General features: G+C 44.8%; 1 long non-coding RNA gene across 1 annotated transcript in view; it reads left to right on the forward strand.

The window, feature by feature from the left end:
• The first annotated feature begins 936 nt into the window (after positions 1-936).
• LOC142491910 (uncharacterized) overlaps positions 937-25,785 on the forward strand; it is an 81,133-nt gene continuing 56,284 nt past the window's right edge. The window contains exon 1 of the long non-coding RNA XR_012800583.1: positions 937-1,014. This is a non-coding gene — a long non-coding RNA (uncharacterized LOC142491910). The remainder of the gene's footprint in view (positions 1,015-25,785) is intronic.

Raw genomic sequence — 25,785 nt, forward strand, 5'->3', positions numbered from 1 at the left:
ACCTGCGGGAAGGGGAGATAGCAGGGGAAGGCCGGGAAGGAACAGAAAAGGTAGGCAAGAGCCTACATGGACACATGGAGGGGAAGGAATCCCCTGAACCGACAAATATAACCACTCACCCCCACCTCTAGATTAATGCCCAATGTCCCTATTTGAAACATAAAACCATTGATTATCACAGTGGATTACTAGACCCTCTCAGTGAAGGTCCGAGATAGCCACATTGGCAATCAATATTAAGCTTCAGAGACCCCCTGCTTCAATCCAATGTACATAGTGTGATCTGCTGTAGGAGCTATGCAGGGAGACACAGAGAGGGGCTGCTTCTATCTGCACAGCTCTGAGACTGGTGGAGTCGGGTAGGATTAATACTGCGGGAGTCCCATTCAGAAGCAGGGACCCCACTGCCTTAATCCTTCTGGGAAATTCCCCCTGCGCTGGGCCATGATCGCGCTTGGCCACTCTCATGGCCACACTTGGGCTGCGGTCGTCCCGCTTCAAGTGACGCAAGGGAACTTCTATCGCACCACATCTGTAGCTTGAGTATGCAACAGAGAGCAGAGACTTCATTATCATTTCACAATGAAGTTCAGAGGTTGAAGAACAACAAATATTCTCTCATTTAATTGAACAAATCTCTATTACACAGAAGCATTTTCTGTTTCTCACAAGCACGTTGTTTAAATCTACTACGGACTCTCTGGACTGGAAAACTATATTAAAGCTTCTCTGGAAACATCTAGTGATGTTGATTCATTCTGTGAAAGTCAATTTTGTCAGCATGTCTTTAAATAGCTCTTGAAAACAATTGGCCTCAGAATACCTCAGACTTTGTGAGGTATTACAAGTCAAACGTATTCTTGGCGCTTATTAAGCTGACGGTTTAACAAGGCTTTGAAGAAAAGCCTCTAGAGAACAGAACAGAAAGACAGAAATGTTAAATAGGGCCAGGGTTATAACATGGAATAAATATAAAGCTGAAGCCAGAAAGAACGAAGGAAATTATGCTAAAATGTAAGTGTTTTTCTAACCAGTATATTAAGAGTATGCTCAGGTATGGATTGTTTTTAAATGTAGATAACAGAGTGTATGGTAATGGCAGAACTATACTGCTACATGAATTTAAAGTGGACTGATACAGTATGTGTTTTTTTTGAGTCCCTGAATATAAAGGTACATCAGCTGTTGGAGGTTAGTGGCTCCTCCTTCCCAGGTTTTAAGCTCGCCCCTCCCCACTTCCCAAGTCAGCATGCTTTTTTCATTCTACTGGATATAGTTCCAATGTTGGTCTTTCTCCCTCCTAATAGAGGTAAATGAGAATTTTAATCCTAATAGAGGTATATTAGTATTTTTATTTGGTAGTGTTAGGACTTGCGAACAGGTGTCTGCCTTGTCGTGGCTTGCAGGCTTACAATGCTTTGCCCAAAGGGTTAAACTAAATGACCCGTTTTCAAGAGAATATATAAGTATTTTACTGTTTATTTTTGTCATATTCGATGTAGCATTGGGTTTCTCTGTCGCTTGTGGTATAAATGTACATAGTAAGAGAAAGGATCATTGCAGAGAGCGCAGTAAACGAGCCTGGCTTAGTATGTATTCATATTTTTAGGAATGAGCAAATTATAATAAATTTAATCTGCCTAACATACGAGTCAACAGATCGTCATTCTAAAGGTAAAAGTCATTAACTACATTCTTTGAGTACTGCGAAAAGGGCAATTACATGTTCTTTTTGATATTATTTCAAAATTATACTTAATCAGTTTTATGTTTTGGTAACTCTCAGTTTTGACTATATACGCACTTAATGAAAGCTTCAATAGAAATATCAAGAAATTCCAAGTGCATTTTGAGAGTTTTTGCCAAAAATGCACCAAAAGTGCACCTAATGAGTTTTACCTCTACATCGACAATATAGAGAATTGCCAGTTGCCGATATTATGGTGATGGAACACATTGCACATTAGACCAAGGGCAGAATTTTACTGCACTAGAAAACACAGATGAAACAACAGAGCTCATGAGAGTCCACAGTTTTTGTTACGTTGGCTACTATCGGCCGGGATTCACTAAGCGCTGAGGCGAGGTATCACAGGTCAAATCCGGAATTAGCTACCATTGACTTAGATAGCAGTTAATGCTGGATTGGTTACTTTGTATGTATGTATATCTTTATTTATATAGCGCCATCCAGTTACATAGCGCTTTACAATACACATGATATTATAACAAATAACGGGAATAAGTGCTTCAGACACAAAACAAGAGGAAAAGGAGCCCCTGCCCTGCAGCGCTTACAATCTAAGTGGTACGTGGAGAGAACTTGCAGAGTCAGTAGGAGGGTGTTCTGGTAAGCGTGTCTGCAAGGTCCCAAGATCAGGGCATCTGAGATGTATAGTATCAGCCAGTGGAGCTACCCATATGCTTCGTTAAAGACGTGTGTTTTAAGAAAGGTCCTAAAGGTGAAGAGAGAGGATGTCAATGAGATATTGAGGGGAAGGGCATCGGCACTTAGTGAATCTTTCCCATAGTCTTGCTGCTGCTCGTTAAGCCTGGCATACCACATCATCCTGGTGGAGCAATGACATGGGGGGCAAAGAGAGAAAGGGAGGAGGGCGGGAATGTGTGTATCAGATAAGGAGAATGTTGGTTTCGGGTAGAATCGCATGGCAGTATTATAGTGGGAGGTGCCAATTTTTTACCAATTTTTGATGTATACCTATTTTATGCAACTGTTGTGAGACCCAGAAATATCCATCTGTCTTCCTGTTTGCTTAATATGTAAATATAACTTAGACTAGAACCAATTGAATTATGACCTATATCAGTTTGCTTCATAGAACAAAAAAACAAAACCTGTAGTTTTGCAGAATTTTGTTTTAGAATCTTCAACAATGTTCTGTGCATGTATTATTTGATCTATTTATTATTATTATTAGTGTTTATGTGTAAAGCGCCACCATATTCCACAGCGCAGTACAAGGGGGCTACAGCGAGATTTAAATTACATAAACAGAGTTACATACCATAAGGACAAACCAGCACAAACAGATACTGCACAAAAGGTAATGAGGGCCCTGCTCACAAGTGCTTACAATCTAGAGGAAATTAGGGCCAATGGGGAAACAAAAGGTAAAGTAACTGCTTATTGTAGGATGGAGTATGCCTCAGAATGGTGTATGGCTCAGCCCATCCCATTAAGGTTTGAGGGTGTAGATGTTAGGGGCTGCTAGAAAGCATGGATATTGGTCCAGCTGCACAGCTGGTCCCAATTCGATTGGAAAAGTGAGGAGAGAGTTGAATGTTAGAGGTATTCCAGATAGGCTTCCTTGAAAAGGTGAATTTTCAGAATGTACCTATATCTTTATTTATATAGTGCCATTCATGTACATAGCACTTCACAGCAGTAATACACGTGCCATAATAATATAGCAGATAGTGGGAATAAGCGCTTCAGACATAAAAGTAACAATAGGAACAGGAGTCCCTGTGCCGAAGAGCTTACAATCTAATTGGTAAGTCGGGAGCACTTACAGAGACAGTAGGAGGGTGTTCTGGTAAGTGTGTCTGCAAGGTGTCAAGGTCAGTGCATCTGAGATGTATAGTATCAGCCAACGGAGCTACCCATATGCTTTGTTAAGGAGGTGTGTTTTAAGATGGGTCTAAAATGTGGAGAGAGAAGCTGCTAGTCAGATATTGAGGAGAAGGGCAGTAAGTGAAAGAGGTGTTAGACGGAGAGGGATTTAGATACAAAAAGGGGTAGACAGAAGACATCCTTGAGCAAAACGCAAGAATCGGGCAGGAGTATAGTGACATATTAGGTGAGATTTAAGGAGGGGCAGAAGAGTGTATAGCCTTAAAAGTGAGAAGGAGAATTTTGTAAGTAATATGGGATTTAATAGGGAGCCCGGAGGGGAATTTCAACAGGAGAAATGCTGAGACAGATTTAGGAGAGAGTAAAGTGATTCTAGCAGCAGCATTTAGGATACGTTGCAGGGGCGAAAGGTGAGAGGCAGGAAGGCCGGACATTAGTAGGTTACGATAGTCAAGACATGAGAGAATGAGGGCCTGCGATAGAGTTTTAGCAGTAAAGCGATAGAGGAAAGGGTGTATATTTGCAATGTTAAAGAGGTAAAAACGAGCGGTTTTAGCTACATGTCTGAAAGCTGAGGGAGAGTCTGTTGGTACTTGGTAGGGAATTGCAGAAAAAAGTTGCAGCACAGGAGAAGTCTTGTAGGCCGGAGTGAAAGGAGGTAATAAGGCAGGAGGAAAGGTGGATGTCATTGGCAGAACATAGGTGGTGTTTAGGGATTGACAGTATAGTCAGAGCTAGGGTTTTAAATTTGATTCTAGAGGACATGGGAAGCCAGTGTAGGGATTGGCGTAGTGGAGCATCAGAAGTGGAGCGGTGAGTGAGGTAGATGACATCAACATCTTTGATGAATTGGGATAGCGGACCAGCGGAATTCCAACTATGAGAAGGTTGCAATAGTCAAGATGGTGTAAGAGGAGTGAGTGAATTAGGATATTTGTTGCATAATGAGCAAAGCGCGTAACCTGGCGAAGTTCTAAAGGTGGCGACGGCAGGGAAGGACTGAATGTGAGGCATGAAGGAGAGATCAGAGTCAAAGATTACCCCTAGACAGAGGGCTTGGTGTGTTGATGAAATTGTGGTGCTACTGACAGTGAGGGAGAGGTTGAGTGTAGGGCTGGCAGTTGAAGGGGGAAAGTTATTTGATCTGTATGGGACATGGTAAGCTTCAGATAACCATGGGACATCCAGTAGGAGATATCAGAGAGACAGCTGGTGACATGGGACAAGAGAGAGGGGAGAGGCCAGGGGAGCAAAAAGTAAATGTTGGCGTCAACGACATAGAGATGATACAGAAAGCCAGAAGAGTGTATTAATTAATGAAAAGAGAGTAGGTGTAGAATGAGTAGAGCAGAGGTGTAGAATGAGAGGGTCAAGGAAGAACTTTGTGGGACCCCAAAAGAGGAATTTAGGGGGAAGAGACACCAGAGAAGGAAACCCTGAAGAAGTGGATGGATAGGTAGGACATTATCCAGGAGAGGGCTGTGTCATGGAGCCCAATGGAATGGGGTGTGTGCCGGAGAAGGGAGTGAACAAAAGTGTCAAAGACAGGAGAGATCCAGGAGAATTAGTAAGAAGAACAGATCCTCAGACTTAGCTGTGAGTAGTTCATTGGCTACTTTTGTTAGTGTCATATATAATGTTATATAGCACCAACAATGTACAACATTACAATAGACGGTAAATACATTACAAACAATGGGAATACATGCAACAGGTAAATGGCAACATAAGGCTAAAGGATGTCCTGCCCCAATCTAAGTCATATGGTGGGGGGCTTACGGGGACATTAGGAGTAAAAGTGCATTGTCTTTCAAATATATGTAAAAAAAAAATATTATATTTTGATAGATTTAAAAAAATAAATTGGCAATAATACTGTACCTAACAGGGCATTGGTGCATTAAGCCCAATTTAGGGGAAATCCCATGTCTTATTTTTAATCATTTGCTGAATTTTAGGAACTGTGACACATTTAGCTTGAATATGTCTGTCCATCCCTATTGATTTTTTTTGTGTGTACTATTTTATTGACTTTTTAAAGGTACAATAAAAGAGAAGGAGAAGCAATTCCCATCATAAGTGATCGGGATTCTATTCCCCTTTGCATCAGCTTTCTCTTATCACTTGTAGACTTACTTCATTCATACTGTACATAAAATGCTAGTGTCTCCTGTGGTTGATCCTGATGGAATTTCACACCATTCCTTTGTTAAGTGACTTGATGGCAATTTGACTTATCAACTGTTTAACCTTGATGTGTGTTTCACTAGAAGAAGGTCGCTGTCACTGGTAAGCATGAACAAGTGGATTTCAACACTATAGCAGTATTTTTGGGGGCAATCCATCACTTAAGAATTGAAACATTGAATCAATTTACTCATTTTGTGAAGTGTATATAAGTCGCTATCTCTCCCGTTGTGGAAGATGGTTATATATGAAAAGAAAATAGTGCCATTATTCACTGGCTATTTAATCTACACTTGGGAGAATAAATACTATTATTTCAGCTCTGTTCCCCTTCGTTGCATTGAATATGCGTCTCAGCAATCACTCAGCTATGCTCTGCTATTTAGCTTGCTTATCACACTTTTTCCCCTTTTTATCCTCGCAGGGGGATAATAAAGGATGAATGTGGATGGAATTCTGTACAGACAATGCTGTGACGCATTAAATTCTGTTTCTCTGTTTGTTTGTTTTTCTGTGTATTGCCGTCAAAACCACTCCCTGGATGAAACCTCCGTGGCTAACGGTCTTTGCTATATGTAAGTGTAGCCACCTCTGTAAGGAACTACTAAAGGTTAAGGGCATGAAAGGGTTAACAACACGGGCTTAATAAGTGTAATGCCCCTCTCCCATCACATGGTACAGGGTGACTAGGCAGAAACATAGCCATGCCCGCTGTCATGATCGAGAGGATTTGGCCCGAGATTAAAGGGGTTCACCCCCATTTGGCCACCCTCTACTCTCATCAGGGAAGCAAGGGGTTAATTGGACTGAGGTCCAGTAATGTGTTTTGCCTTGCTTCAATATCCAAATGTTTATTCCCCTGTGTAAATGTATTGTGTTATCCTGGGGTTTGCACTCACACATACACTAGGGTTGATGCGGGAGGGAAGGGGTTAATGTTAAAATAGTGATTATAGCCCTTTGTGTAATTTTCCCGCCTTTTCAGGCTTCATTTTGCCGGCGTCCATAGGTCGCCATTGAGCCTCCATGATTTCTAATGGCAGAAGTAGCGGTTTTGGACCTGTTTTCCAGCGACGACCAGCAGGTGGCGTCCGAGAGGAGGAGTGGCGGTTTCCCATTGTAAGTCAATGGGCTCATTGAATTCAATGGAGATTCCTCAACGCCGACCTCGAGGAACAGGTTGGCAGCCATCCAAACCGCAGACCGCAAAAGCGGATACAATGTCTTTTAAAAGAGTTTAATCACTACGGTCAAGTTCAACCCAGTTATATCTTTGGTGGTGTATTATTCATAGCCTGTCACAAAGCTCCCGTCACAGGCTATTAATAAAACTGGAGGCAGCGGCGGGATTGAACTGGACCTGTATTACAGTGTACTGAGGGATACTGTAATATAGTGGGAACTCGATGGTAATTGTGAGTTCCTGGGACTAAAGATATTGAACACACAGTGTACAACATATAACACAAGATATGGCACCTCCTCACTGTTCCCCTACTTGTGAGAAACATTGCCTCCAGAACCAAAGTGCCGGCCATCCGTGTGACTGGAGCCAGGCACCAAGACCGGAGGAGTGTATTAAGTCGGCGCGGGGACCAGCAGCCGGCAAGGCTGAGAGAGAGGTAGCGATCGGTGAGCATGAAACCCGGCAGGCTGAGCAAAGATCCACAGCTGCAGCCGCTGTAACCATCGAACCGCCCGGAGAACCGGGAATGGACCCAGCTCCGGGACGGCAGAGACTTGTGGAGGGAGCGGGTGGTCTCGGAGACCACAGAAATCTTGCACCAGCAGAGGTATAGGCCGTTGCAGCGGCCAGTCTGTTTTACCCAGAATTGCTGGCCCTGATGTTTACGCAGGGAGATATGTCCCCAGCAGAGCGGCTCGAGCACCTGAAGCTGGCGATGATCCGACCCACTTACCCCTCCCAGAGCCCGGCGCTCAAGCAACTCCGCTCTGGACTCCGTTCCCCGTTGTTGGGGTTAGTCCACCGGCGGCGGAGAAGCTCCGGAATGAGCCCGGCGCTCGAGCAACTCCGCTCTGGACTCCGTTGCCCCTTGCTGGGGTTAGTCCACAGGTGGCGGAGAAGCTCCGGCAGGCGCTGCGACACTGCCAACAAATGGGCCACAAAAATGCCCGTGCGCGGTCGGGCGAAGAAGCCCATCAGGGCCAGCGCTCACGAGTTGCGGAAAAGATGACCCAGTTAGCGGCATCCTCTGATAGCTCCCGCCCAGCATGGGCGACAACCCTTCGCGGGACGTCCCCTGGAGAACCTGGCCGGATTGCATTGGCAACAGCGGCGGAGAGTGGCGGCCATCCACCTGATCCCAGCGGCGAACCGGCGGCGAACCGGCGGCGGCGGAAAAGAAGCCGCCATTCTGGCATCCTGCCGGCGGCAATTTTAAATAGGGGGAGGGTTGGGGTGTGTGGGAGGTGTGTGTTTCACATTGTTTGGCGGAGTCGGCGATTCCCAGCGATGATTGGAGCCCCACAATCCACGCCGGCGACCCTGTACCAAAGTGGGTACTGCTGCGGCAACTACCCGGGGCTCGCCCATGGCGCGACGGCGGCGGCGGAAGAGCCGCGATTCCGGCAAAGTGCCGGAGCCCTTTCTGAGTGGGGGAGGGACAGGGATTGCGGGAGGGGATTATGTTACCTGGTTTGGCGGGAGCCGTGTTCCTCCACAAAGACCTGGGACCCTTGTCCTGCACCGTTGTACCTGTACCCAACACGGGCGCTGTCGTGGCAGTGGCCCATTGCTGCTTGGCCCAGATGATGCCGGCGGCGTCCATTCCAGTCCCCCTGCAATCGGGACCAACGAAGGCGGCGGTCTCTGCGGAGACCAGCGAGGTAAGCCAGACCAAGTCGCAGACTGAACCTAACTTTTTTTTCCCTATGACTGTACCACGTTGTTTCACCATAGGGGTGACCGGGGGGTGGCAGGAGATAGTGGTACCAGGGGAGGGGAAGGAAGGGCAGCTTGTAGGGCAGCCAGGCTTCCCCTTTACCCTGGCGGGGCAGCAAGGGGACTCTCAGTTAAGAGCCCCACTGTTGCAGCCTTGCTATGGGCTGGAGGTATCAGGGGTTGTGGCAAAGTTAGACCACCCCCAGATTACCTGCCAGCCAGGAGCTAAGGTGGGTGCATCTGCACCAGCAACCCTGAGCTCATCCCGGTAATGGGGAGGCAGTGTCAGGGAGATGGCCTCACTCAGGTGTCCCTAGGATCCAGGTAAGGATTTGCTAGGGAGAAGCGGAGTGAGGGGAGGCTGCAGGTAGGTAGCCAGCATCAGATCGCAGTGGGAGAAGAAGGGCTAGTGGTAGCCGGGGATGGAAAGCAGCAGGTATGGCTGCTAGAGTTCCCCATTACCCTGGCAGAGCCTCGGGGGGGGGGGGGGTTCTCAGATCAGCAACCCCCTGTTGCAGCCTGGCTATGGGCTGGGGGTATCATGGGCAGTTGCCACCCCAGGGATACCTGCCAGCCAAGAGCTAAGGCGGTTGCATCTGGAGAAGTGCCCCATAGCTCATCCCTGGTAAGGGGGAGACAAGGTCAGGGAGCTAGGTGCACTCAGGTAGTTCCAGGGTCTGGGTTAGGATTGCCCAGGGGAGAGAGGAGTGCAGGTGGGCTGCAGGGAGGTAAGCAGCAGGAGTCATCAGCAGGGGCTGAGGTGCTGGGCCTAGGGGAGGCTAGGCAGGGAGACACTGTGGAGCAGGGGGAGATAGGAGGGCAGTGGGGTGTCAGGCAGCTGGCAGAAGCTAGGGATGGGCTAGGTAGGCAGGAGGTCCCTTGTTCTGACTGGCCAGGAGTGAGCCCCCTGACAGATTCCCCTGGGTTCCCAGAGGAGGGGCTGTGGGTAGATAGACAGCCAGGGAGGAGAGTCAGGGGTATAGCAGAGCAGCTACAGGTGGGCATAGGGCCAGGGCAGGTAGGGTCCCTACAGGATAGTGACATAGCTCTTTCCCAGACTTGGTTGATAGGAAAGCGACGGTCTGTGCTTGATAGCTGGTCTCTCGCTGGTGCAGAGACATGCCAGTCTCTGGGCAGTATGCAGCCTGGTCTGCAGACAGGCCCCTTCACCATGGACTTGGTTCACCAGGCACGGGGTGGGGGGCAGAAGGAGGCAAAGGAGAATGCCCGGCGGCTACGGTGGAGCCCTGCTCAGCAGGATCTGGACTTCACTATCCACTGTGGCCAGGACAATGTACTGGACAATGCCGGAGTACAATTTTGCCAGGCCAATCCCTCAGGACTTATTGAGTGCTTCAAGGGCGCCAGTGGTGTCCCAGTGCCACGGGAGGCAGCTGGGGCACCAGGCACCCATTGAGCAGGAGAGGTGTCATGATAGAGAGGATTTGGCCTGGGATTAAAGGGGTTAAACCCCCATTTGGCGACCCTCTACTCTCATCACGGAAGCAAGGGGTTAATTGGACTGAGGTCCAGTAATGTGTTTTGCCTTGCTTCAATATCCAAATGTTTATTCCCCTGTGTAAATGTATTGTGTTATCCTGGGGTTTGCACTCACACATACACTAGGGTTGATGCGGGAGGGAAGGGGTTAATGTTAAAATAGTGATTATAGCCCTTTGTGTAATTTTCCCACCTTTTCAGGCTCCATTTTGCAGCCGTCCATAGGTCGCCATTGAGCCTCCATGATTTCTAATGGCAGAAGTAGCGGTTTTGGACCTGTTTTCCAGCGACGACCAGCAGGTGGCGTCCGAGAGGAGGAGCCGCGGTTTCCCATTGTAAGTCAATGGGCTCATTGACTTCAATGGAGATTCCTCAACGCCGACCTCGAGGAACAGGTTGGCAGCCATCCAAACCGCAGACCGCAAAAGCGGATACAATGTCTTTTAAAAGAGTTTAATCACTACGGTCAAGTTCAACCCAGTTATATCTTTGGTGGTGTATTATTCATAGCCTGTCACAAAGCTCCCGTCACACCCACCTTATAGAAGTTGTCCGGCCTGTCACCTGGTATAGGATGACTGGGTATAATTCCAACCACTCCCCCTGTAGGCATGATGACCAGTGATGTCACTAGCAAGTATATATAGTGGGGGGTGGAAAGTTCTAGATTCAGGTCTCAGAAAGGACACAGATGGGGGATCTCGCTGTGTATAGTGTAAGTCATGTTTAAGTGTAAAGCTATATTTTTAAGGATGTCTGGTCATATGTATTACTTTATAGTTAGGGAATGTGCCCCTTCTAGTCTTAGCCCATAGCAATGGTCCGAGGTTAATTGTGTGCCCTGAAAGATAGAGGATGCTTGGTACTCCTGGGGGAATCCTTTTAAATAAAGGGTTCCGGAGCACCGCGGGATTGGCCCATACTGACTGTTCTAAGTGCGAGCCCCTTCTGATGCCTTGGGATAAGGAGGGTACTCCTCAAAGATACGGGATATGTATCCCTGATGGTAGGAGTATCTCTATGGGACACCCCTTTCCCACCCGGATGTATAGAGATAGGGTGTACATGAATAACAATGTATGTGGTGTTATGTGACAGGGTTCAAACCTGCTCATGGGAGTGTCAGCTCCTTGGGTACCTCTTATCTCAGGGTCTTCTTTGCATGGGATCAGACACGGCTGTTTGGAGTGAAGAGCAGGAACAATAGAAGAGAGGACGCCAGGAACTTTTAACTTGATGGTATTTATTGGTGTACAACAGTTCTTATAGTCCCTTAGAACAATGGATAGAGCATTCCGCCATATAGTACAGAAGAGTCAGCACACAGCACAGAGTATTCAGCATTCAGCATCCTGCATAGTCAGGACAGGTTTAGTGAGCATAATAGAACAGGGCATTCCACCATATAGTAACCTCTCCCCCTCCAGATAGGAGATGTATGCAGGCAATGGAGAATCTAGGGCCTCACACCTTTCATTCAACTTAGAGTATGGTGTCCACCACCTCCATGCAAGAGAGCCTCTTTTGGTTACCTAGTTCTAGGACCCTGCATCTCAGGAATCTCATCCCTGTCTGTTGAATCAAGGCCAGGAGGGTTTTCCTTCTTCTCACCTGTCTGTCTGTCCAGCTGACTCCATTGACTTGCATTCCCTGCAAGTCCCTCTATCATAGAAGGATCTCCTGAAGTGGGGAACTCCTCATGGGTCCCTCTCCCCCTGGATCAGTATATGGATTCTGTTGGGTTTTTCCCACCAAGGGGTCTGAGCACCCCCCTGGGTAGGCTTGGACTCAAGAGGACTCAGAACAACCTCACGACTCAGACTGGAACCCACCATAATTTGGAGGGATCACATCTTTAAACAGGAGGAGGAGCCAGCTACTCTGCCCCAGTTACTGGGCAGAATTAAATGTAGCAAGGCCCTCTCATCCTGTCATGTGATTCCAACTGCTCCCAGACAGGCAGGTGCCTGAAGCTGCAACATATTAGATACAAGAGGGGATGTGATCTCACATGTACTGTCGTGTCTGTTTAACCCTAGCACTGCCTGCTGTTACCAGCACCAACATGCCAGGTGTAGAGTAAGGAATATAGCAGGGTGCTACATGGTAGCACTCTTTGTTCATCCAGGAAAAGAGGGGTTATATAAGAAGCGTGATTAATAAGCGTCTTAATGCAAGCAAAACATTAACAAAATAAATCACCTTGTTTCCATGTACACTAAGTCATAATAATAATAATTTTATTTCATATAGCACTTTTCCCCCAATGGGGCTCAAAGTGTTTCACAGTTACACTAGAGTGCACGGTAAACAGAAGTGCACATAGGATTTTTTCAGACATAGTCCCTACCCAGATGATCTTACAATCTATGTTTTTGGTGGCTGAAACATAAGGAGATAAAGTGACTTGCCCAAGGTCACAAGGAGTTGACACCAGAAATTGAATCAGGTTCCCCTGATTCAAACTCAGTGTCATTGTTTTCAGTCAGGGCCTGTACCCACTGAGCCACTCCTAGAGACATTCAGTCCCCAGGACCAACAGCATCAATGTATAACGGTAGAAGGAAAGTGTTAAGCTTCAAACAGTACATGTCCCACTCTGGCTTCCCACTTGATCAGTACTCATTTAGATCACATGCAACATCAGCTTTGGGCACCGAGACTTGGACTTGGCCAACCATGGGGCACATCATTATATGTTTTGTATTTTTAGTAAGTATTTATTCTATTACATGAGAGACAAAAGAATTCCATTTTCATCATGGAAACATTTTCCTGTACAATAGAACATTATTGCAATGTTGAAAATGTACAACTGGGAGTAGTTTATGCCAAAATAAAAGAATGGAGAGCCAAGAACTGCCATTCAGACAGGAATTCCTGGCAAGAACTTAAAGAGAATGTTAGTCAAGAAGTGACTGTCAGGGAAGGAAAGTTACAGATACAGATGCAGCATTATGGTTGGTCGCGCTGCCACATCTAAATCCGCTGCGGCACAGTGTTTTCTTCATCTGTGCTCGCGGAGGCCCAGTAAAGAGACTTAATCCCCATCGGGATTAACACAGCATGGGTACCTGCGTCTAAATGGAACTCTCGCTTGTGTTAACCCTACCAGGTTGCACCTGTCTGTAAGAGACATGCAGTAAGAGTGAGACTGAATCAGTCACTCTACCTGTGCGCACCTAATAGGCGATCGCGCAGCTTTATTTTATTTTGATAACACAGTATTGAAGCTGGGGTTCCTCGAGCTGAACCACATTAATTTCAGACTCGGGCATCCGCTACTTCCCGAGTTACAGGCCCTGTTATAGGGTGCCGATATCCCCACCATGTTTAAATTCTCCCACGTCATGGCCCACGTGACCGTGACATTCAAACAATGCAGGCAGATACCCCATACCAGGGCCTGTAACTCAGGATGCAGGGGATCCCCGAGGTTGAAATTAATGCAGTTCAACTCCGGATACACTCTATTTCAATACTGTGTTATCAAAATAAAATAAAAGCAGCTTCATTACCTTAGCGGCTAGACGCTAAGGTAATGAAGGGGTTAAGCCATCTTACCTGGTAGTTGCCCCTGGGTGGATGGTTAGGCCTACCGGGAAGTTTGCAAGAGGGGTTAACCCCTTAATTAACTTAGCGGTAGTAACTGCTTTGGTAATTAAAGGGTTAACCCCTGACACTACCCACTCAAGAGGCCAAACCACCCACCCTGCAACAACTACTCTCTTCACCACCCCCTCTACACCCAAAATAAACAGTGAAAATACAATACAAACACCAATGCACCCATTTAACAACAGCCCCTAAAACATACAGTACAGTAAAGGGAAATATCCCTATCATCCAGATCTGGATAATAGCGCATTTGTCCATTAAAAAATAAGGTTGCCCATTCATTGCCATTGTGGCAATCCATGCCCATATTGTGGGCATGGTTTACCACTGTGCCAATCGATTGGTTCATAGGCAAATATTTTTTTTATTTAAATGTAATGTATTTTCTTCGGTGCTTGTTTTTTTATGTGTAGCTTGCCCATTCATTGCCATTGTGGCAATCCATGCCCATATTGTAGGTGTGGGTAGGGGGGTGGGGGTTGGGGTAGTTGCCTAAGGGAGGGTGGTTAGGCCTTCTGGGTGGGCAGCGGGAGGGAGGTTAACCCCTTAATTACCATAGTGGTTAATAACCGCTAAAGTGATTAAGAGGTTCCTGGTCAGTAGTTAATTTTTTTATTTTACTGTCGGTGCCCACTGAAGACGAGGAGGACAAGGATGGCCTGCATCTTGGTAAGGGTAAGTACAAATTGAATTTACTATATGCTGGCTGGGTAATGTTTTGGTTATGTTTTATTTTTTAATGGGCAAATGTGTTATTATTTTTAAATTTTCATTATTTTTATAAACTCTCCAGATTATGTTTATGATCTGTCTGTACTGCTTGATATAATGTAGAGGTACATGGATAAGAGATAACATGTCCATGTTTTGTGGGGGTAAAGTTATCATCTAAGATATCTTATATAAGAATTATTTGTATAAAACAATTGTTGGGGGGGGGCAATTGAATAATATATAATACTGGTACAACAGTATTGGTCACCTAAAATACCTTAATAAGCCTCTTTCAGTGGGCCCCTCCTTTCAACCAATGTTGTCCAACCCTACCTTCCCCACCCATTTTATTGTGCTTCAGAGCACTGAACCGCAGCTGAAACTTAATGCAAAAAAAAAAAAAAAAAGATGTGTTTTAGGGATTAAGCAAGCAAGGCAATTCATCCTCCTCCCACGTGAAGCCTGATGCCTTCGCCAGCTCCGACATGAGGAAGAGGTCTCAGCCCATTGTGCCAGCTAAGAAGAGAGTGCAAGGCCTTTAGTTTAGAGGGAGGGAGTAAAGTGTCTTTTATGTATTTTGTTTCATTAATAAATACATCTTTTTTGGTGAAGGAAATTTTTTTTGAAGTTTTTATGAATAACAAGTATTAACAAATTATTTATTGTGCAATAAACAAAATTACAATATAGCAGCATACAGTACATTAAAAACAAAAACATGTATAACTTAAATACAAAATGAACTCCTTCCTGTCCCCACTAACCATTACAATACAAAACACTAATTCCACCAGGTTCTTTTCGTGCTTTGTTCAACGGAAAGCCATTTTCAGTGTACTGTATACTATGGAATGATTTGTCACCTATCATTGCCTCAGTACCTTCCATTCCAAATAGACATCTCCAGTCTAGATGGTTCCATATTTGAAGTAATGAAGCTCTCCAAATCAGCAGTTTTTTTCATCAATAATAGTGATATTGGCTTCCTTTGTACGATTCTGGTCACAATAATTTATTGCAGAGCCTAGAAATAAGAATGTCATGGAATGTGATAGATGACACAATGTTCCCCCAGCTTATCATGTTTGCACTTTTTTGATTTGTGCCTGTACTGGAAAGTGCTGGACCCTTGTTCTGTGTGCAGTACGGGGAACTAACTGCATGAATAAATATCCTGGGTCCAAGATGATATTGGTTGTACTGGTGTTCAGGAACTTTCAAGGACAATCGTGGTAGATTTGCCTTTACCAATACTTTTGGCTACTATGCAGTTATTTACGTTATGTTTCCCTGTTCGGAAAAAAAACCCCCAGTAGCATTAGAAATTTGATATTACGTTATTAGTTACCCACACCTCGAGGGATGTAGAGCCCCGTCATTCTTGGTATTGGTACCTCAGAGCAAAAGGCAGAAGAGCAGTGGAATGTGCTTGTTTCTCAGGTAAGTAAAATTCTATGAGGGGGAGTTGAGTGAGAGGGTAAGAGTTGAGACAGAGAGGAGTGAGTAAGAGGGATGAGAGATGAGAGAGGGATGAGTTAGAGCGAGGGATGGGTGACTGTGAGAGAGGGATGAGTGAAAGGATAAGTGAGTGAGTGAGTGAGAGAGTGAGTTAACGAGGAGAGTATAAGAACCATTACCCTCTTGCTTTTATGCATATACCTAGTGATGGGCACATTTTTTTGGCCAGATTTGGATCCGCAGCAGATCGGGCGGTTCTTTTGGTCTGCGGATTTCAGTGGATCAATCTCAAAAAGGGCGATCCGCATTTTGCAGATTTTTTATTAATGTTGCCGATACACTCTACGGATTCCGCAAACCGTTGACGGATTTGTAGAATCCAATCTGCAGATTCAGCAATCTGTTGATGGATTTTTAAGAATCCGCTAACGAATTACTGAATCCGCAGATATGATTCTACAAATCCATCAATGGACTGTATCCAATGTTTTTTTTTATTAATCCACGCGGATTAAAACCAACCATAATCGGTTTGCGGATTTTACACCGCGAAATGGATTGTGGGGGGAAAATGCGAGAAAATCCGGGAAACAGATTTGGGCAGATTCGCCCATCTCTAGGTATACCCTCTGCTTTACTCATTTCTTGACCCTCTCTCCTTCGCAAGACCTCCAACAGGGGGAACCGAGGTGGAGACTCTACTCCAAGCCTCCAAGATAGCTGTTGGTGGCCCTGCCCATAGAATGTAATCATTACGTGATGAAGTCACCTATACATCAACGGAACAAAGGGGAAGAGCTAATAGGCTCAAATATCAAACATAATGACATAAGTAAAAAAGGAATATTAGGGTGAACAAAATGACATTTACTTACCCCAAAGTGGCATTTGCATATTTGGAAACAATTATAGCCAACATGCAGTGTAAGGTCACTGTTTACAGAAACATATAAATAGATATTTTTAAAAAGCAGCATCATAAAAGGGCACTTTCCATTTCAGCACCTTCTTCAACATTCTGCACACTGCAATTAAAAGTACATTAATAGAGCCTTTTCTCCTGTGGAGGTAGAGCATTTATCATTGAGAAAGAGCAAGTTGATCAGGACAGTACTCATAAAACCAGGCGCCCACCATCGGTCAAGTGGTGTATTTGTATGTCAAGGACAAAAATGAAGCAAACCTCTTCATCTGTCTGGAATTCATTTTTCCCTGACTTAGACCACAAATATTTGGCTGTATGCAGTGTGTGCACGTCAGATATTGCAGGAAATTGGAACTTCCACAATGTTACGCCAGTTTTTATTGATTTTTACAACCGTGAAACTTTGACAAATAAAAACTTTAATCAATCCCCTAAAGAAAATAAGCTCTAATACCCTTGTTTCTACACAATGTTATTTAACTAAAAGGGTTTAACTGAGGTAAACTACATTAGTTTGGCGTCCTTATGCCAAGAGGAAGGGAGTCCGTCTGAATTCAATTACACCCAATTGTTAAAAGAAATGATGGTAGATTATGGATTACCATCAATTTAGCATCTCGTCATCTATTATGGTACATATGTGACCAGACTTAGAAACAAATAGAAGCCCTGCCCAAACAAAACAAAATAAGTTTGTGCTCTTCAATGTCATGTCTTGTGATGTCATGACGTTTAAGACCTTGATGTTCAACCCATCAGTCAGGACATCCTCCGGTCACTTTCAAAATAGAGCAACTTGCAGATATTGTTGTTACACAATTGCTTGAAGATCAAGTAGATTCTTCCAAGTGAGCATCGCGCAGGTCAGCGGGCACCTACATGTTATTTCCGATTTATGCAGCACCCATATTAGAGGGAGTAGTCAGTGATATAGTGGAGGGTTTACGGCGAGATACCCTCTGTTATTATTGAACCATTACCCTCTTGCTTTTCAGCGTATACCTAGTGATGGTCACAGATAGGATTCTTGCGCTCGCGCTGTCCTCTTGAGAGAAATAATCAGCTTGCAGCAGTGTGTGTAGGAGCCACTCCTCAAAATGCGTTCTAAGTCACACCTTTGCATTTTGTCTCCGCAATTTTTTTGATTTTTAATTAAAAACACCACAATCACAAATACAATTTGTGTGACAAAAGACAAAGACGTTTCACTTAAAATGCGCGTGTTCGGCACACACAACTTTATTTTGCATTTTGTTGCATCCCTACAGTATATGGCACCAAGCATGTGCCCCACTATGGGATTTACTGTAATTCATTGAAAATAATATCAATCCCAACTGCTTTGCGGTAAAGATCAACATTATCCGTGATCCCTTAGGACACCACGGAGACACCCACAGGGACATTCTTATTTTTCTGGGACTTTTATATCATCTGAATCCGGAGTCCGTCATTTATCATTAGACTGATATTTGGACTACGGTAAATTGGACTATATACCAATTTATAAGTGCCGGGGGAACGCATATTTTGTGTTTGTCATTATCCGTGATGATTTTAATTTCTCACAAAAACCCCCACGAGCATCAATGAAAATGCAGATCGGCTGTTTTGACCCTAAATGAATGTTAAGAGAGTCATTTTAATGATGGTTTTCATAATGTTTATCAAAGTACACTGCTTTGCATCAATTTAGCAAAGTTTGTGCTATATGGAGAATGGTTATATGGATTAGAGGGAGTTATTTGGAGCATATACAAATACATACAGCAGGGGTGGCACCACAGTCCTCAAGGGCCCCAACAGGTCAGATTTTCAGGATATCGCTGCTTCAGCACAGGTGGTTCAGTCAAAGTGTATTTATGTATTAAGAAAGCGCAGTCTCTGGGCATGGTCTTGAGCGTTCCACCACTGGGACATTTAAAGATCAGACCTGACTTGTCGGAGTGAGGTGGTCGGTCGGGCTAGACCTGGCTTGATGAGTCGGGCGTGTGGTGGATACCGCGGAGCAATGTCCAGTGGAGAGCTGCCCTGTGGCGACGTGACCCGGCAGCTGATGCCAGCGGAGGTTTTGGTCATTGCCAAACGCTCCATTTCGCTCTGGGCCGGTGTTAACCTAGCCCTGCTCACATACTGTATATCAACGTTAAATAACTTTTCTTACATTTGAAACCATCCTTCCATTTTTTTTAGATTGCATAAAGCTTAGCAGTTAAAGCAGAAATACCACATTCCCCCCTTATTGTATTGTATGTCTTTATTTATATAGCGCCATTAATGTACATAGCGCTTCACAGTAGTAATACATGTGGTAATCAAATAAATAACAGATAATATAAATAACAGATCATGGGAATAAGTGCTTCAGACATAAAAGTAACATTAAGGAAGAGGAGTCCCTGCCCCGAGTAGCTAATCTAGTCTAATTGGTAGGTAGGGAGAACATACAGAGACAGTAGGAGGGAGTTCTGGTCTGGGGCCAAGCTTTATGTATCATGTGTTCAGAATATCCACAGTGCTATTCATATGCTTCTTTAAGCAAGTGTATCTTAAGTTGGGTCTTAAAGGTGGATAGAGAGGGTGCTATTCGGGTACTGAGGGGAAGGGCATTCCAGAGGTGTGGGGCAGTCAGTGAAAAAGGTTTAAGGCGGGAGAGGGCTTTAGATACAAAGGGGGTAGAAAGAAGACATCCTTGAGAAGATCGCAAGAGTCTGGATGGTGGATAACGAGAAATTAGGGCTGAGATGTAAGGAGGGGCAGAAGAGTGTAAAGCTTTAAAAGTGAGGAGGAGAATGGAGTGTGAGATGCAGGATTTGATCGGAATCCAGGAGAGGGATTTCATGAGGGGAGATGCTGAGACAGATCTAGGAAAGAGTAGAGTGATTCTGGCAGCAGCGTTAGGATAGATTGTAGGGGAGACAGGTGAGAAGCAGGAAGGCCGGACAGCAGGAGGTTACAGTAATCAAGACGGGAGAGAATGAGGGCCTGAGTCAGAGTTTTAGCAGTCAAGCAACAGAGGAAAGGGCGTATCTTTTTTAATATTACAGAGGAAAAAGAGACAGGTTTTAGATATGTTTTGAATGTGAGGGGCGAATGTGAGAGAGGAGTCGAGTGTGACCCCTAGGCAGCGTGCTTGGGCTACTGGGTGAATGTTCGTAGTTCCAACAGTAATGTGGAAGGAAGTAGTAGGGCCAGGTTTGGCAGGAAGTATGAGGAGCTCTGTTTTAGCCATGTTGAGTTTAAGGCAACGGAGGGCCATCCAGGATGATATAGCAGAGAGACATTCAGAAACTTTGGTTTGTACAGCAGGTGTAAGGTCGGGTGTTGAAAAGTACATTTGTGTGTCGTCAGCATAGAGGTGATATTTAAACCCAAAAGATGTTATTAGGTCACCTAGAGAGAGTGTGTACAGAGAAAAGAGAAGAGGTCCCAGGACAGAGCCCTGGGGTACCCCCACAGAGCGATCAATAGAGGAGGAAGAGGTGTTAGCAGAAGAGACACCTAGCAGAAGATGATGGGAGAGGTAGGATGAGATTCAGGATAGAGCTTTGTTCCGAATACCAAGAGTATGGAGAATGTGAAGGAGAAGAGAGTGGTCCACGGTGTCAAATGCTGCAGAGAGGTCGAGTAATATGAGCAGAGTGTAATGACCTCTGTCTTTGGCAGCATGGAGGTCGTCAGTTATTTTAGTGAGGGCTGTTCCGTGGAGTGAGCAGTGCGGAAGCCAGATTGTAGAGGGTCTAGGAGAGAATAGGTGTTGAGAAAATGGAGCAAGCGAGTGAATACAAGATGTTCAAGGAATTTAGAGGCAAAAGGCAGGAGGGAGACAGATCGATAGTTAGAAATACAGGTAGGGTCAAGCTTTCTGTTTTTGAGTAATGGTATAACTGTTGGATGTTTGAAGGAGGATGGAAAGGTTCCAGAGAAGAGGGAGGAGTTAAAAATATGTGTGAGCGTAGGGATTATAGTAGGAGCAAGAGGTTTTAGGAGATGGGAGGGAATGGGGTCAAGAGAGCAAGTGGTAGAGGGAGAAGAGGCGATCAATAGCGACACATCCTCCTCTGAGACAGTGGAAAAAGAGTCAAGGAAGGCAGAGGAGAGTTAGGAAGAGGTGTAGGATGGGAGGAAGAAACAGAGGGGATGTTCTGACGTATGGATTCCACCTTTTACTTAAAATAGTCAGCAAAGTCCTGAGCGGAGATGGAGGAAGGAGAGGCAGCTGAGGGTGGTCTGCGTAGAGTAGCAAAGACAGAGAACAGTCTGTGTGGGTTAGACTTGTGTATGTTGATTAGGGAAGAAAAGTAGGCTTGTTTAGCTTGCGAGAGGACAGAGTTGAAACAGGATAGCTTAAATTTGTAGTGAAGGAAGTCTGCAAGAGTATGAGATTTCCTCCAGAGGCGTTCAGAGGAACGAGTGGAGGAACGGAGCATGCGCGTGTGGGAATTTAGCCAGGGTCTAGGGTTAGAGGGGGCGAGTGCGGCAGAGAGAAAGCGCGGCATGTACATCAAGAGAGGAGGACAAGGCAGAGTTGTAGTTCCTGACCAGGTTGTCAGGGTCTGTAGCAGAGATGAGAGAGGAGAGGGAGGAGCGTAAAGTGAACTAAAAGTCAGGTAAGTGAAAAGAGCGCAGGTTTCTGCAGAACCGGGGGCTAGATGGAGGTGGAGAAGGGGAGAAGCGAGATAGAGAGAATGAGATGAGGTGATGGTCAGAGAGAGAAAAGGGGAATGGAGAAATCGGAGAGAGAGAAGTTTTTAGTGAAAACCAGGTCTAAGTAGTGGCCATCCTTGTGGGTGCTGGCTGCAGTCCACTGTTGAAGGCCAAAAGAAGAGGTTAGAGAAAGAAAGCGGTAAGCCCAAGGGAGAGAGGAGTCATCAATGTGGCAATTGAAGTCCCCAAGGAGAAGAACAGGGGAGTCTGAGGAGAGAAAGAAAGAGAGCCAGGATTCAAAGTGAGAGAGAAAGGCAGAAGGGGGATGAGTAGAGGTAGGTGGACGATAGATGACCGCCACATGGACAGGGAGAGGAGAGAAGATCTGGACAGTGTGAGCCTCAAAGGAGGGAAAAGCAAGAGATGGAGGAATAGGAAGGGTTCGGTAATGGCAGAGAGAGGAGAGCAGGAGCCCCATGCCTCCACCCCTGCCATCAGTGCAGGGCAGTTTCCAGAGCAGAGTCAGACTGAGTGAGTCAGGTCTCAGTTATAGCAAATAAGAGCAGAGAGTGAGAGAGAAAAAAGTCATGTACAGAGAGGAACTTGTTAGAAAGAGAGCGAGCATTCCAAAGGGCACAGGAGAAAGGGAGAGAAGAGGGAGGGTGGCTAGGGGATGGGTATGAGGTTGGAGGGGTTGACACCAGAAGGAGTAGAGGTTGCAATTGGCAGGCGAGGACAAGAGCATACAGAAATAAGGCAGGGACCAGGATTGGGAGAGATATCCCCAGAAGCGAGGAGAAGCATGGATAGAAAGAGGATGTGTGAGGAGGATTTGTAGGGGTGTTTTTCAGTGCAGGGGATATAGCTGTGTGGTGTCAGAGGGCGCAGGTAAGAAAGGAGTTCATGTGAACAGAGAAGTGGTGAAGGAAGGAGAGATGGAGAAATATGAATAGAGCTAGAGACATAATGAGGCTGGTAAAAAGAAGTGCATAATTTGAGAAGAAGTGAAGCGTAGTTCAAATGCAGGAATCAGGGCCAGATGGGGTGTCTACTTATTATTTCTGTATGTAAAGCATGTGACAATGTGTAATTCTACACACTTACCTGAGCTGGCAATCGTTTGGTGCTCCTGTTATAAATCTGTAACAATCTTGATTGTGTGCCTAACATAATGGCCGCCTTTCAGTTTCCATCAATACTTCAGTCAGTGTAACTCAGCAGCCACAATGTATCCTTATATTACTAAGGTAATATTATCTATTGTTACAGTTTGCAGCTCAAACGGCTGGGAACATTGGCAACACATGATCAGAAACAGGAAAATGTTGTAACGATCTTGCACTGCTAAACCTGCTATAGAAATCAAAGGATGCTCAGAATAGTAATAATTTTTTTTTTTTTAAATGGCATGGAGTTGAATTAAAAAATTAAATAAAGAAACAGTCACTATTATCCAGTAGTACAGAACTGATTTTTTTTTTTTTTTAACCATATAAGATTTCTTGTCTTTTGTTTCTTTAATGTGAGAGACCTTGATAAATAACCCTTTTCAGAGGGTGCAGCTTAGCAGTTAATTGCATCAGTTGGTATGGTTTTATTTAATTATAACTGCATTTGGTCCACGGTTTGACTTGGGCATGTATTGTAATTTAATTTGTACTGAAAATGTCCCAACAAAATACATTTTCTTTTTCTTTGCATAAGTAAGATAAATCGGGAACAATGAGGAAGGGACTTTGAGGCCAATGGCATGTCTGTCTTTTATATTCACAACAACACATCTTTTTACTGGCTTTTAAATATAAAATTAGGGGCTAATTCTTAAGATGTCTCTTGCTATTTTGAAAGAAATCCCAGTAGGGAAAGTGTAAAAAAAAGAAAGGAAAAAAAAGCCACAAAAACATGTTTGCCAGCCAAGAAAACATTTTTGAAATGTCTTTTAAAAAGTCAGCGTGAAAATTAAAAAAATACACTGTAGTGCCCTCATTTGCATTTCAAGATATCTTCGCAAGTGAATAAATCAGAGAGCCTTTACGTGAGCAATCAGCTATATTTACCTAGAACTGATTTCAAAGCGACTTCCATGAAAATGTAAGCGCTACTTATGGAAGCGATGTACAGAAATTCCTTGGCAGACATACAAACCTACAGATGCAGCGGCCGTTATTGGAACACTTCACGCGGTGTATACCTCTGAATACCCATGTCATGGCGCGGGATTTCTTCCAACCGTAACGCCTTAAGACGCGTGTGCAGAAAATGGCATTTTAGTGTTCTGGTTTTTAATCACCTGAAAGTGACACAGTAGCACAGTACTGTACACATTACAATTCATTCATTTCATTGCATTTAATTGCACACAATCCATGAAATTCAAACAAAGCAACCGCGATAAACGCGTGCGCCTGGGACGATTGGCGGCATTCATGCCGCGTGGAGTACAGCAGCACACGAAAACGGCGCCGTGATTTCTTTAAAAAAAATGGCCGCTGCATCTGTATGGCTCACCAGTAAAATACACTAAAAAGCCAAAGGGAAAAGTAGGGGATGGTATCACTTGCAATTGTCACATCTCCCAGAGAATACTGTTTAGCAGTTTCCCAATTCATCTATATACATTATTACTATTATTTTTATACATACTGTACACTCTGTGTGGCTTAGATCAGTGGTGCTCAATTTCATTTCTCAAGAACCCCCCCCCCCCCGACCCCAAACAGGTAAGGATTTGAGCATATCCCCGCTTCAGCACTGGTGGCTCAACTGATAGAGCAATCTGAGCTGAAGTAGGGATATTTTGAAAATCGTACCTGTTGGTGAGTCTTGAGGACTGGAGTTGAGCACCCCTGCCTTGGATAATAGTGCCTAAGGGCAGGAGGCAGTGGCATATTTCCAATTAGCCCCGGGCCTAGGGCGGCAAAATTTTGGGGCGGCAAAAATGTCCGCCCCGTATACATTTGACGCGCTCTCTGGCCTATCGGGCCTGATGGGATGTCACTTACATATGCTGGGTGCCTCCATGCTGTCTCCTTTATGCCGCCCTCCTTCTCCTTCCGATTCGCAGCTTCAAATGATGCAGCGGATGTCACCAACAGGGCATCAAACGGCGTCTCTTTGCCATGGCAACGTGACGTCAAATTATGTTATGACGTCGCATTACCATGGCAATGAGATGCCGTGTGGCATCACTTTAGTGACGCCCCCTGTGTCATTTGACGCTACGGTTCGGTAGGAAGAGGAGGGCGACAGAAAGGAGGCGGTTGGCATATGTAAGTGCCTAGGCTTGGCAGATTTTGAAATCCGCCATTGACAGGAGGTCATGGTTTGAGACTGGTTTGAGGCCCACTTGCTATGACTTTTAACAAATCTATTGTATCTGCCATCACAGTCTCAATGGGTAATGAATTCCACATTTTAACTGCCCTTACTGTAAAGAACCCTTTCCTTTGTTGCTTGTGAAATTTCCTTTCCTCCAACCTTAAGGGATGGCCCGAGTCCTTTGTACTGCCCGTGGGATGAATAGTTCATTTGAAAGCTCCTTGTATTGTCCCCGAATATATTTGTATATAGTTATCATTTCCCCTCTTAGACGCCTCTTTTCTAATGTAAATAAATCTAATTTAGCTAGCCTCTCCTCATAAGTTAGATTGTCCATCCCCTTTATTAATTTGGTGGCTCTTCTCTGAACTCTCTCTAGTTCCATAATGTCTTTTCTTAGGATTGGTGCCCAAAATTGTACTCCATATTCAAGGTGTGGTCTTACTAGTGCTTTGTAAAGGGGCATAAATATGTTTACTTCCCTTCCATCCATTGCCGTTTGATGCAAGATAAGATCTTGTTTGCCTTTGCAGCTACTGCATGACATTGGGCACTATTGCTAAGCCTGCAGTCTAGAAGCACTCCTAAATCCTTCTCCGTCAAGGATTCCCCCAATATATCTCCATTTAATTTGTAAGTCGCCTTTTTATTCTTGCATCCCAAATGCATAACCTTACATTTATCTGTATTAAATCTCACCTGCCATTTACCTGCCCACGTTTCCAGTCTCTCCAAGTCCTTCTGAAGAGAAATGACATCCTGCTCTGATTCTATTACCTTACACAATTTAGTATCATCAGCAAAGATGGAGACTTTGCTCTTGATCCCAACCTCAAGGTCATTAATAAACAAGTTAAAAAGCAGGGGTCTATTGGAAGATTAGCAATGCTTTTTGATGTGCAACCCACTGTTTATGCACTG

The sequence above is a fragment of the Ascaphus truei genome, chromosome 4, assembly GCF_040206685.1.
Source record: "Ascaphus truei isolate aAscTru1 chromosome 4, aAscTru1.hap1, whole genome shotgun sequence".
In the NCBI taxonomy this organism is placed as follows: domain Eukaryota; kingdom Metazoa; phylum Chordata; class Amphibia; order Anura; family Ascaphidae; genus Ascaphus; species Ascaphus truei.